The sequence below is a fragment of the Myotis daubentonii genome, chromosome X (assembly GCF_963259705.1).
Source record: "Myotis daubentonii chromosome X, mMyoDau2.1, whole genome shotgun sequence".
NCBI classification, from domain to species: Eukaryota; Metazoa; Chordata; class Mammalia; order Chiroptera; family Vespertilionidae; genus Myotis; species Myotis daubentonii.
The window spans coordinates 20,447,302-20,459,047 of NC_081861.1; the positions used below are offsets into that span (position 1 = coordinate 20,447,302).

An 11,746-nucleotide genomic window follows, 5' to 3' on the forward strand; every position below is an offset into this window, starting at 1 on the left:
GGCAAAATAAGCTTCACATAAACACTACACTGTATTGGATAACATTGTTTCCCATTGGGGTATAGGCTAACAATTCTGAAACTACTTGACATTTATACTGGAACAGAACAACTAAGCAAATAGATGATAGATTATAGGATCTCAGTTTCTAACTTTTGGAATGGGGGTGTTGTAGACAAGCAAGTCAGAAGGCTAGAATGATACATATGGTAATGGATTCAAGTTGAAGACATCAGTATAAACTCATATTTAGCTTAATATAGATACAGATAGTTACACATAGAAATATTTATACAATTGAATATATATATATACTAGAGGCCCAGTGCACAAAAAATTTGTGCACTTGGGGGGAAAAGCGGGGTCCCTCAGCCAGGCCTGTGCCCACTTGCAGTCTGGGACCCCTCGGGAAATAACGACCTGCTGGCTTAGGCCTGCTCCCGGGTGGCAGAGGGCAGGCCCAATCTCTAGGTGTAGCCCCTGGTCGGGCTCAGAGCAGGGCCAATTGGGGAGTTGGGGCGCCGCCCCTGTCATGCACAAAGCAGGGCAGATCGGGAGGTTGCGATGCCACCCTCAGTCACGCTCAGGGTAGGGCTGATTGGGGGGTTGGGGCACCGCCCCCTGTCACACTCAAGGCAGGGTCGATGGGGGAGGTTGCAGTGCCACCCCCTGTTACGCACAGAGCAGGGCCAATCAGGGGGTTGGGGAGCCCCCCCCCCGTCACTCACAGAGTAGGGCCGATAGGGGAATTGGGGCACCGCCCCCTGTCACACACAGAGCAGGGCGGATCAGGGTGTTGGGGTGCTGCACCCTGTCATACTCAGGGCAGGGCCAATGGGGAGGTTATGGCTCTACCCCGTCACACACAGAGCAGGGCTTGTGTGTGTGTGTGTGTGGGGGGGGTTGGGGCACCACACCCTGTCACACACAGAGCCGCAGGGCAATCAGGGGGTTGGGGAGCTCCCCTCTATCAGGCACAGAGCAGGACCTATCAGGGGGTTGGGACGCCTTCCCCTGTCACAAACAGAGCAGGGCTGATAGGGAGGTTGTGGCCCTGCCCCCTGTCACACACAGAGCCGCAGGACGATCAGGGGGTTTGGGCGCTGCCCTCTGTCATGCTGATCCCAGTGCTGGGAGGCCTCGCGGCTCCACTGATCCCAGTGCTGGGAGGCATATTACCCTTTTACTATATAGAATAGAGGCCTGGTACATGGGTGGGAGCTGGCTGGTTTGCCCTGAAGGGTGTCCTGGATCAGGGTGGGGGTCCCCACTGGGGTGCCTGGCCAGCCTGGGTGAGGGGATGATGGTTATTTGCAACTGGTCACACACCCTTCAGGGTGGGAGTCCCCACTGGGATGCCTGGCCAGCCTGGGTGAGGGGCTGAGGGCTGTTTTCAGGCTGGGACTGAAGCTCCCAATTGCACCTTTTTTTCTTTCTTTTTTTTTTTTAATTCTGGGCCAGCTTTAGCTCTGGCTCCAGCTCTGAGGCCTCAGCTGCTGAAAGTAGGTATCTGGTTTGTTTAGGTTCTATAATTGAAACTCTGTATCAACTCCAGCTCTGAGATCCCAGGCTCACTGAAAGCAGGTTTCTGGGGTTTTGTTTAGCTTCCATATTTGTTACAATGTTTCTTAAACTGCAGGCTCAGAGGCCGGCAAGGCAGGCAGGGAACGTTGGTTTCCTCCGTCACTGAAGCAAGCAAGCCTCATGTTAGTTTTAACCTGCCTGGCTGCCGGCTGCCATCTTGGCTGGCAGTTAATTTGCATATCTCACTGATTAGCCATAGGGAAGGGTAGCGGTTGTACGCCAATTACCATGTTTCTCTTTTATTAGTTAGGATATATATAACTTTCTCATTTTCTTAGCTGAGAAGGCCTAGAATTGATGACACCCTTGTAGCAATCAACACACCTAGGACTCAGATCTTGGTTTCTAATACATTCTTCAATACAAGAAACCAAGGTTTCTTGAAGAAATGGCTGATTACAGTACTGGGGTAAGAAATACACAATATGAGCCCGGAACATCTTGTAATGCCAGAAAGCAAATGATGTCTAAAGGACATAGAAACCAAATAGAGTCCTTAATGGCCAAAGCTGAAATAATATGAACAACAAAATTAATAAAGGAGTGTTAAATTATAATGTAAACTATACAATAAGTATTTGGGTTCTATATTTATATAAACATATGTTTGACTAAATAAATGGAGGGAAGACACAAATCTATACAAACTTCAGATCATTTATGTTCTTACTACCTACACTAAGAGTTGGAGTTAAATTCCCTTCTCCTGTGAGTGTTGGCTGCACTTAATGATTTGCTTTGGAAGAACAATGTATAGAAAAGGAGAGGTAACTTTATTGTGGTGAAACTTGGCATGTATTAATTTGACCAGGTGATTAGGGCTAAAATTGATAGATGCCCAATAAATGGCATGTATTGTAATTAGTTTTACATGATTATTTTATTGTTTACAGTTTTGCACAGGCTGGCTTAGGGGTACACATTATTGTTCCTTTAGTGAATTTACATCTATTATAGTTGAGGAAAACCATTTCTATAGTTACAAAAATTCACAGGTTCTTTCATGGATAGGGCCTATTAGTACTGTGTGTGGGGGGGTGCTTTTAAATGTAAGTAATGAGGTGATAACTTGAACAATGTAATTGCTTTTGTGTCTGAGGCTATAATATAAAAATTGCAAGGGGGCAATTTTGACTTGCTAAAGTTTTTAATGATTAGTTATTGACAGGTTGATTGACAAAGTTAGTTAATAATGTGGATTTTCTTCTTTATATTTGAATTAAAATGCAGTTTAATTTAAATGTCAACCAAACTGAATTCATAGAAACAGAACTTGCAATAATACTGTTTGGCACATTATAATTAAATCCTTTGTATTACTCCCTCATTTCAATCTTCTTTCAGATAGAAAAGTATAATTTATAATTTTTTCTTATTATAAATGAGGAACCAGTTATCCCATAGAAAGAAAAAAGTTGAACTGAGGAATTAGCTAACATATATATCAAATAAAACTTATTTATATCTAGTTTGTTATACAGCTATATTACTGCTCCCTTCATGGTAGCTCTGAGAGCAGTGGTTGTAAATGGAAAATAAACTAGGTGATCAAAGGGTATGGGTCCTACTTAGACTCTTTTAACACATTAGATATATCACCAAAACATGCCACAATATTGCAGGAAAAGTCAATAGAATCTACTCCTGAAACATATATCTTTTACAACCCACATCAAAGAGTGGTAACTTATTTGGTCACCTTATTCTAACATAGCAAAGTGAATATTTGGCAACAAGCCTCAAAATAAGATGTCTTGGGTATTGGACAACCGGTTTTTTACAATCCTAATTCTTAAAATTGTATTCATTTAATATTGAGTATCTGCCATAAACCAGACAATATACTAACTAGGTCTGACATGGGGTTGTGTAAAACAGAATTGGACAAGACATGACCATGGCTATCAAGAGACTTTCAGTCTAGTAAAATATATAAATCTGTGTTTAACAATTATTTGTCTGATATATTCAAAGGTGTGTGTTACATGTATCTCCATATATTAGCTAACGGAATCTTCAAAACAACCTGGATTAGTGGTTATTGCCCATATTTTGTGGATGAGGAGAATGAGGCCCATATGTGTAAAGTTTGATGCCAAAGGTCACAGATCTACTAAATGACCAAGCTGGAATGTGAATTCTGACCTTTACATTCTATGTTTAAAAGGTATTTCTACTTTACCACAACATCCTCCATGTATTTCATATGTGAAATGTTATAAGAGAATGACAATGCTATGTAAAAGTTCAGAGGAAGTAAGCCCATCTTTAGTCAGAAGTTTTGACCATTCTTCCTGGAAGAGGAAACATTTCAACTGGAACTTAGGGGATTTTCATAATTTTAATAGTACAGTGAAACATAGGAGAGAGACTAAGTCTATTAACTAGGGGATATTAAAGATGACAGCCAAATTTGGAGTACAGAGCCATGGAGGATGACAGCACCATTAAGCATAATGGGAAATTCAAACAAGAAAGTGTTTGAGACAATTGGTACTTATCGTGACTGCTAAATTGCTGATGATCTTGTCATGCATTTAAAATATTTTACTATTAAAAATTTAAAAAAAAACCCACTGTATTAATAAATCTATGCTAGAGCCTAAATCATGGATCCAGGAAAGATGAATAAATGGACTTGAGAGTGAGAAACATTCAGATAACTGAAGAAAGAAAAATTCAGAAAAGGGAAAAAGCAACATCAAAGACATTGAAGTGAGAATGTGCCTAAACTATTCAAATAAATTTAGATTGCCAGTAAAACTGGAGTACAGTGAATGAGCAGAGTACTAGGAGATGAATTCATAGAGGTAACTCAGGGTCAGGAAGGAAGGCTGGTGGTGGGCAGATCATAGAGAACCTTTAAGCTTTGGCTTTAGCTCTAAGGATGAGTGTTTTGAGAAAAAAAATGACTTGATCTGACTTCAGATTTCTAAGGATCACTGTGCCTTCTGTGTTGAGACTAGTCTGTAGGAGGGAATGGCTGGAATGAGGAGTCCAAGCAGGAGGCTATTTTAATACTCTAAATAAGAGATCATGATGGCTGGGATAAACATAATGTCAAAAGGAATAGTGCTAAGTGGATGAATTGCAAATTTATTTTGAAGGTAGAACCAGCAGTATTTCCTGTCTGATTAGATGTGAGGTGTGAGAGAACTCAAAGATACCTCCAAGTTTTGTGACCTGAGCAACTGGAAGGATAGTGCCATTTACTGAGACGGAGATGACTCTGAATGGAGTAGGTTTTAGCTTTTCGCAGTGGCAGTATCGTAGCCAATGAGGTTTATCCGAGGCGCGATTATTGCTAATTGAATGGAGTAGGTTTAGACAGAGAAGGGGAGCTCACAATCTTGGTTCGGGGCATATGTTAAGTTGTTTTAGGCATGAGTGTTGACTTCAGGGGAAAGGTGTGTCCTGGAGACACAAATAAGTCTTTTGTTCTTTGCCGAGGTGTTATGTGTATGTTGAGGCATGCCTTTAACATTGAGCCAGGAGGTTGACTACTCCGCCTTATTCTTCTCCTCCTCTTTGTACAAAGCCTTAAGGTCAGGAAGAGGTGAGAATGTGGGGCCTTCTTAGATCTTTCCAGAACATTCACATAGCACTGCCATATATTTAGCCCTATGCATGTACTTGTCCTACCTATATTCAAAGTCTTTATAGACATCTCATTCCTTAGCTTTTCCTTTTAAGATTTTTGGTTTATTGTTCACTTCAGTTATTATCCACTTCCTCAGAATTCTTGAATCGAAACAATTGCCTTTAATGGTTTTCTTTAAATTCTAGGGAGAAGGCTTTTCTTAGTGGGTGATGTCCAAAGGAGATCAAATATATACAGCCTTGCAAATGAGATCTTCCAGTAATAATATGTGCATCATAGTAATAATATATGCATTAAGAGATAAGCTAACTCTAGAAGATTATAAACACTGGACACATTACATAATAACATTTATCTGGGAATGTGGCTTTGAAGAAGCTCTAACTCTGTTCTGTCCCTCAGTCGCTGCCAGGCTTCTGGTTTTGACTGTCAGTGCAGGCTATTATTTTTCAAGGCTCCATTGGAGCCAGAGAATTGGGTATTAGACTAGAGCAAGTTAAAACACCACCAAGTTCACTGTTCTTACCTGAATTTAACCATTTTTCTTGATTAAATGGTCCTTCCATTGTTACTAGAGTTTTGTTAATTTCCAAAACTTTGAAAGACATGATTCTTGTAATTTCGATAGTTTTCTCATTGTTTTTATTAAGGGAAAGATTTCTGAGCTACTTAATACACTATTTTTCTTTGTGCTATCATTTCTTATCTGAATCTCGTATGACTGTTAGGAGTTTTCCATTATCATAATAAAAAGACTGTCCCTGCAGGCAAAGGAAATATAGAATAAATGCATAGAAAAAGGAAATAGAACAGCATCCTTAGGGAACCATTAATCATTCTTTATGATTTGAATGCCAAATGGAATTGGCTAGAAAGCTAAGCTTGGGGTATGATCATGAAAGGCTTTGAAGACCTGGCAAAGATTTACAGTATTATGCTAAAATTTCATGACCTAGATGATTATTTAAAAATATTAATTTTTGATTATTTAATAAATAAAATTAAGTTATGTAAAAGATGCAATTAAACAGAATATATTAAAATCAAGATAATATTTACTCAAAACTAATAATTTTCTAATGATTTTACCCCATTTAACTTATCTATACTACTGAGGGTAAATATTTTTATTATAACTACATGTTGAACATATTATACTATGGTGTACTACTATGCATCTTTCCCCAGTTTTGTTTAGTGATATTAGTTTGAGAGAGGTCACAATGGTAATATTTACACAATGGATACAGGAAAACACTACAAATTAAGGTGTTGTTATTTTTTTTTTGATAGCTAGTTGATGCATATTTACCAGCACATCACTGAATTTATACCGTCTTTTTTTCAGATCCTCTAGACCAGCCGTGCTCAAACTATGGCCTGCGGGCCGGATCCAGCCCGTTTGAAATGAATAAAACTAAAAAAAAAAAAAAAAAAAGATCGTACCCTTTTATGTAATGATGTTTACTTTGAATTTATATTAGTTCACACAAACACTCCATCCATGCTTTTGTTCCGGCCCTCCGGTCCAGTTTAAGAACCCATTGTGGCCCTCGAGTCAAAAAGTTTGCCCACCCCTGCTCTAGACATTGAAAAATTAAAGAGATTAAGTAAAATAACTTAATTGCACTTCAGAAGAATCATCCTAGTAAATGTGTGGAGAATAAATTGGGGGAGGGCTAGATGGGAAAAAGTAAAACTGTTAGTAGGTCAGTGAAGTAGATCTTAGACAGATATTAAATAGGTAATAAGCTGGTATGTAAATATTATATATCAATGCCCAAAATGACCCAGTTTAAATAAAGCATCATAGTAATAACATATGCATTAAGAGATAAGCTAACTCTAGAAGACAATTTTTATAATGAAACACAATAGACTTGAGCCCATACTACTCCTCCCCCAGTTCTGTGCCCTAGAAGAAACCATCTTGCTGTTAGGGCCATATGATTAGTGCCGGCTAATGGGTTCTGAGTAGAAGTGATATGTGTTGCTTCTGGCCTAAAGCATTAAAAAGGAAACATTAAATCTTCATGTGACCTCTTTTACTATGGCAAACCCTGAATCCTTTTGTTGATATGGATGCATCATAAAGTGGTGATACTCAGGCAGCTTAGTTCTTACATGAAGCAGGGTCTCTATTGACCTATGAGCAAGAAAAAATCTTTATATCCTTAGTTATGTCAGGCCACTGTTGTTGTTTTTTTATGAGACTAAATTTTTTACTGCAGTATTATCTAGTGCAGGATTTATCAACTATTTTTGTGTAACAAGTCAGATAGTAAGTATTTTAGGCTTGGACTCTTAGGACTCTGCTGTAATTCATCAACTCTGCTGTTGCAGCATGAAAGGCACTATAGACAATATAAAAACAAATGGGGTGGTTATCTATGTATATACCCTCAGTAGTATAGATAAGTTAAATGGGGTAAAATCATTAGAAAATTATTAGTTTTGAGTAAATATTATCTTGATTTTAATATATTCTGTTTAATTTCAAAGTAGCTCAGAAATCTTTCCCTAAGCAACCATTACCGGAACAACCGGTTGGCCAGTTGCTAAGACGCACAATGACCACCAGGGGGCAGATGCTCAACACAAGAGCTGCCCTCTGGTGGTCAGTGTGCTCCTACAGCCAACCTCCCATGGCCGGCCAACCTCCCGCGGCCCCTCCCCCTGTCAGCCAACCTCCCACGGCCCTGATTGGGATTGGGCAAGATGTCCCAATCGGCCCCGATCGCTGGCCAGACTGAGGGACCCCACCCGTGCATGCACTGGGCCTCTAGTCTATATATAAAGAAGGCTAAGATGCTAAGTGTCCGACTGTCTGACCGGTTGCTATGACACGCACTGACCACTAGGGGGCAGGCACTCAATGCAGTAGCTGCAGAGCAGCAGGTCTAGGGTGACACACCCCAAAAACAGAGAAGAGGGAGCCTGATTCCTCATAAGGCCTGTGATTCCACCTTTGTCCGTGGGTTATGTTGTTGCTGGGGCACTGTTGGCCCTGGATCTGGTTTATTGCACACTTGCATTTGCGTTCCATACCCTATAGGACAGCAACTTCACAGAGTACCTTTCGCACTCCAGGACCCCTCGGGGGATGTTGGAGAGCCAGTTTTGGCTCGATCCCTGCAGGCCAGGCTGAGGGACCCCCACCTGCCTGAGGGACCCCCTCAACCTATAGACCAGTGATGGCGAACCTTTTGAGCTTGGCATGTCAGCATTTTGAAAAACCCTAACTTAACTCTGGTGCCATGTCACATATAGAAATTTTTTGATATTTGCAACCATAGTAAAACAAAGATGTATATTTTTGACATTTATTTTATATATTTAAATGCCATTTAACAAAGAAAAATCAACCAAAAAAATGAGTTCGCGTGTCACCTCTGACACATGTGTCATAGGTTCACCATCACTGCTGTAGACGCTTTTCGAGGTCTGCACCACCCCAGTTGTGGCTGGCCGAGGAGGGTCCATGGGAAGTTGGCTTCAGCGTGTGTCTGGCTTGTCTCATCCAGTCCCACCCCACCGGCCACCTTCTAATTAATTTCTTTTCAATGTGCATAAATCCATGCACCGGGTCACTAGTCTTCTAATAAAACTTTATTTACAAAAATAGGTAGCATATCAGATGCTAACTTTCATTTTTGCTTATTCTGACTAATATATCACTATTCTAAATTCCTTCATTGGATATCTCTTCTATTTTATTTATTTATTTTTTTAAATATATTTTATTGATTTTTTTTACAGAGAGGAAGGGAGAGGGATAGAGAGTTAGAAAAATCGATGAGAGAGAAACATCGATCAGCCGCCTCCTGCACAACCCCCACTGGGGATATGCCTGCAACCAAGGTACATGCCCTTGACTGGAATCGAACCTGGGACCCTTCAGTCCACAGGTTGACACTCTATCCATTGAGCCAAACCAGTTAGGGCACCTCTTCTATTTTAATCTGAATATTTAAATCCCCATGTCTTGTTTTACCAACCAGAAATGGTTTCTCCTAATTCCCTGTTGTATAGGATGAAATATTGGTAATTCCCCCTTCTCCTTTCCTTGTATTCCTCTTGTACCCTTCCTGACCTCTTTCTAGCACCAAGGCTTTGTAAGCACTATGTTTATTTTATTTTGTCAAGCCTGATCACTATGGTTACACAACTGATTGTGTTAAGTATTCTTTGATTTGTATGAAGTTGATTATAGAAGATAGAAAACCATGAGTATTTATATCATTATTATTATAGAAATATCATGCACTGTGAGACAACAGTGTGCTTAATTCTTCCTCTATGGGCACAATGTCAGAACATCACTGCCATTTTAAGGAGCATATTTCTAGCAGTAGGTTCAAATACATTGACCTCCTTTTTAAAAAATTTCCCAATTGCTTATATCATAAATTTAAGTTTTTCCAAGTCTACAATTATTTTTCCTAGAGGTTCACAACATGGAATAAATGATAAGTCATTTGTGCTCTTCACCAAATATTTCAGTTCACCTCCATTCTAGACTATATAAATCAGTTTAGGAAAAGTTATATTTCAGTAACAAACAACCCCAAACATCTATGGCTTATAACAGTAAAAATTTATTTCTTTCTGATGGTACTTGTTGACTGCCTGTTGGCTATAGCTCTGTTTAATATCATCTTCATTTCAAAATTAATTTTTTTCTTAAATCTTTATTATTGAAAGTATTACATATGTTCCCCTTTTTCCTTCCATTGACCTCTTCTAGCCCACCCCACCTTCTGTCCCAGGCCTTCACCAACCTATTGTCTGTGTCCATGGATTATGCACATATGCATACAAGTTTTTTGGTTGGTCTCTTGGTACCCATCCACCCTTCCCCCTCCTTCCCTCTGAGATTACAGTCTGTTCCATGCTTCTGTGTTTCTGGATCTATTTTGTTCATTAGATTCCACATATGCGTGAGATCATGTGATACATGTATTTCTCTTGAGGCTGAATGAGGAAGCAAGGCATTGCAAGCTTTGTGACAAAGGAAGAAAATAACAAGAAGAATAAATCTATGGATTTTATAACATATGCTAAATCATTTGCAGTCGCTTTTCATTGGTCAAAACAAGTCTATGACCAAGCCTTGATACAGTTTAGGTGGGGAATTATAATGATGGGAATGACCTATTCAGATCAGTGAATTGTAGCAGAAATTATAGGTGTCACTGCTGAGCCTAATATTTAAGTGCTAATGTGAAAGCTTCCTTGGCTCTGTTTTCCCTCAGCCACACTTCCTGGTAATACAATCTAGACAGTCACTGCCCTGTGGATAAGACTCTCCCTTGAGAGCTCACCATTGATATTTAGTATGAATAAGTATAAAACCTTTGTTATATTAAGCCACTGAAATATTGGCTTTGTTTGTTTTGCCAGCAAATACTAACATATCGAGATGGATATTCATGTTTTACTTAGACCATATGAAGATCCATTCTTGAAATGTGGAATGAAGAGATATGTACCATAATATACAATGAATAAATAGATTACTGTTAGTGCCTGAGATGAAGTTCTGTACTCTGAACTCCCAACCCCTGCCCATCTTAAGTCCTTGGGTGGGTGGGAAATAACTGAATAGTAGAAACTAATAATGTTTGGGAACCAGAGATGTAAATATATCCGTATGCCTGAGAGGATAAAGAGGCAAATTTGCCTCCAGGCCAGAGTAGTGAGAGATTGAAAGAAATGTCCAAGTGATCTTCCTGTGAAGTTGGGCCTAACACTGTCTATTTATATAGTTACCATGCACTGTATTTCTGTGCGCAGCATCTCATAAGTAGTAGTATTACTTGAAAGTAAAACTCAGACAGTAAAAGTCCTCTAAAAGCCCTACCTTTTTGCTTAAAGAATCAGAATAGTTCAAGAAAGCAATTAAATGGTTCCCATACCCCTAAGAGGGCATAAGGGAGTGTCTTAAAGAGAGTTAGAATTAGAGAGGCTCTATGGTTGGGACTGAGGGATGACAAAGAAGTGTTCTACATGAATTAGCCACAAAGGTCCCAGATGGGATGATGCACATGTTGAGATGTCACATGGACACAACTCTAGGAAATATGACAGAGACCCTGAATTGATTGTTTTTGCCACATGAAAATTAAGTGCAATTTCTGGGGCTGACCAGCAGCCCCTGAATGATGGATGAACAGATTACTCCAACACAGTTTTACTGTGAAAGAGAGGGCTAAGGGACAGTCTAGCTAAAGGAGCCAGGCAGCCTCAATTTCCTGCCTTGTTAGGCTTTTATTAGGATTTTTATCAATACAATCAGTAGGGTGAGTAATCTTGGGAGGACACATGTGTTTACATTGTCCTCTAGGCAAGGGCATCCAGGGATTAAGCATAAGGATTCCAGTAAACACCCAGGGGTCTGCACATGCACAGACTTGTTTATAAAGATCAAGGAATAGTTAGGGGTGCTGCCTTTGACACTCCCCTAAATCTCCCCTAAGTTGGAATTCTGAAAAACAGCGCAGGCAGCCTTCCACACACTTCCATTTTCTCGGAATATCCTCCTTACAAGCTTTCCAACCA

General features: G+C 39.8%; 1 protein-coding gene and 1 pseudogene across 1 annotated transcript in view; both read left to right on the forward strand.

Moving 5' to 3' along the window:
• LOC132223414 (uncharacterized) overlaps positions 1 to 11,746 on the forward strand; it is a gene marked incomplete at its 3' end in the record, with an annotated part of 270,575 nt that overhangs the window by 106,837 nt on the left and 151,992 nt on the right.
• On the forward strand, positions 4,832 to 4,898 carry LOC132225306 (U4 spliceosomal RNA; annotated as a pseudogene).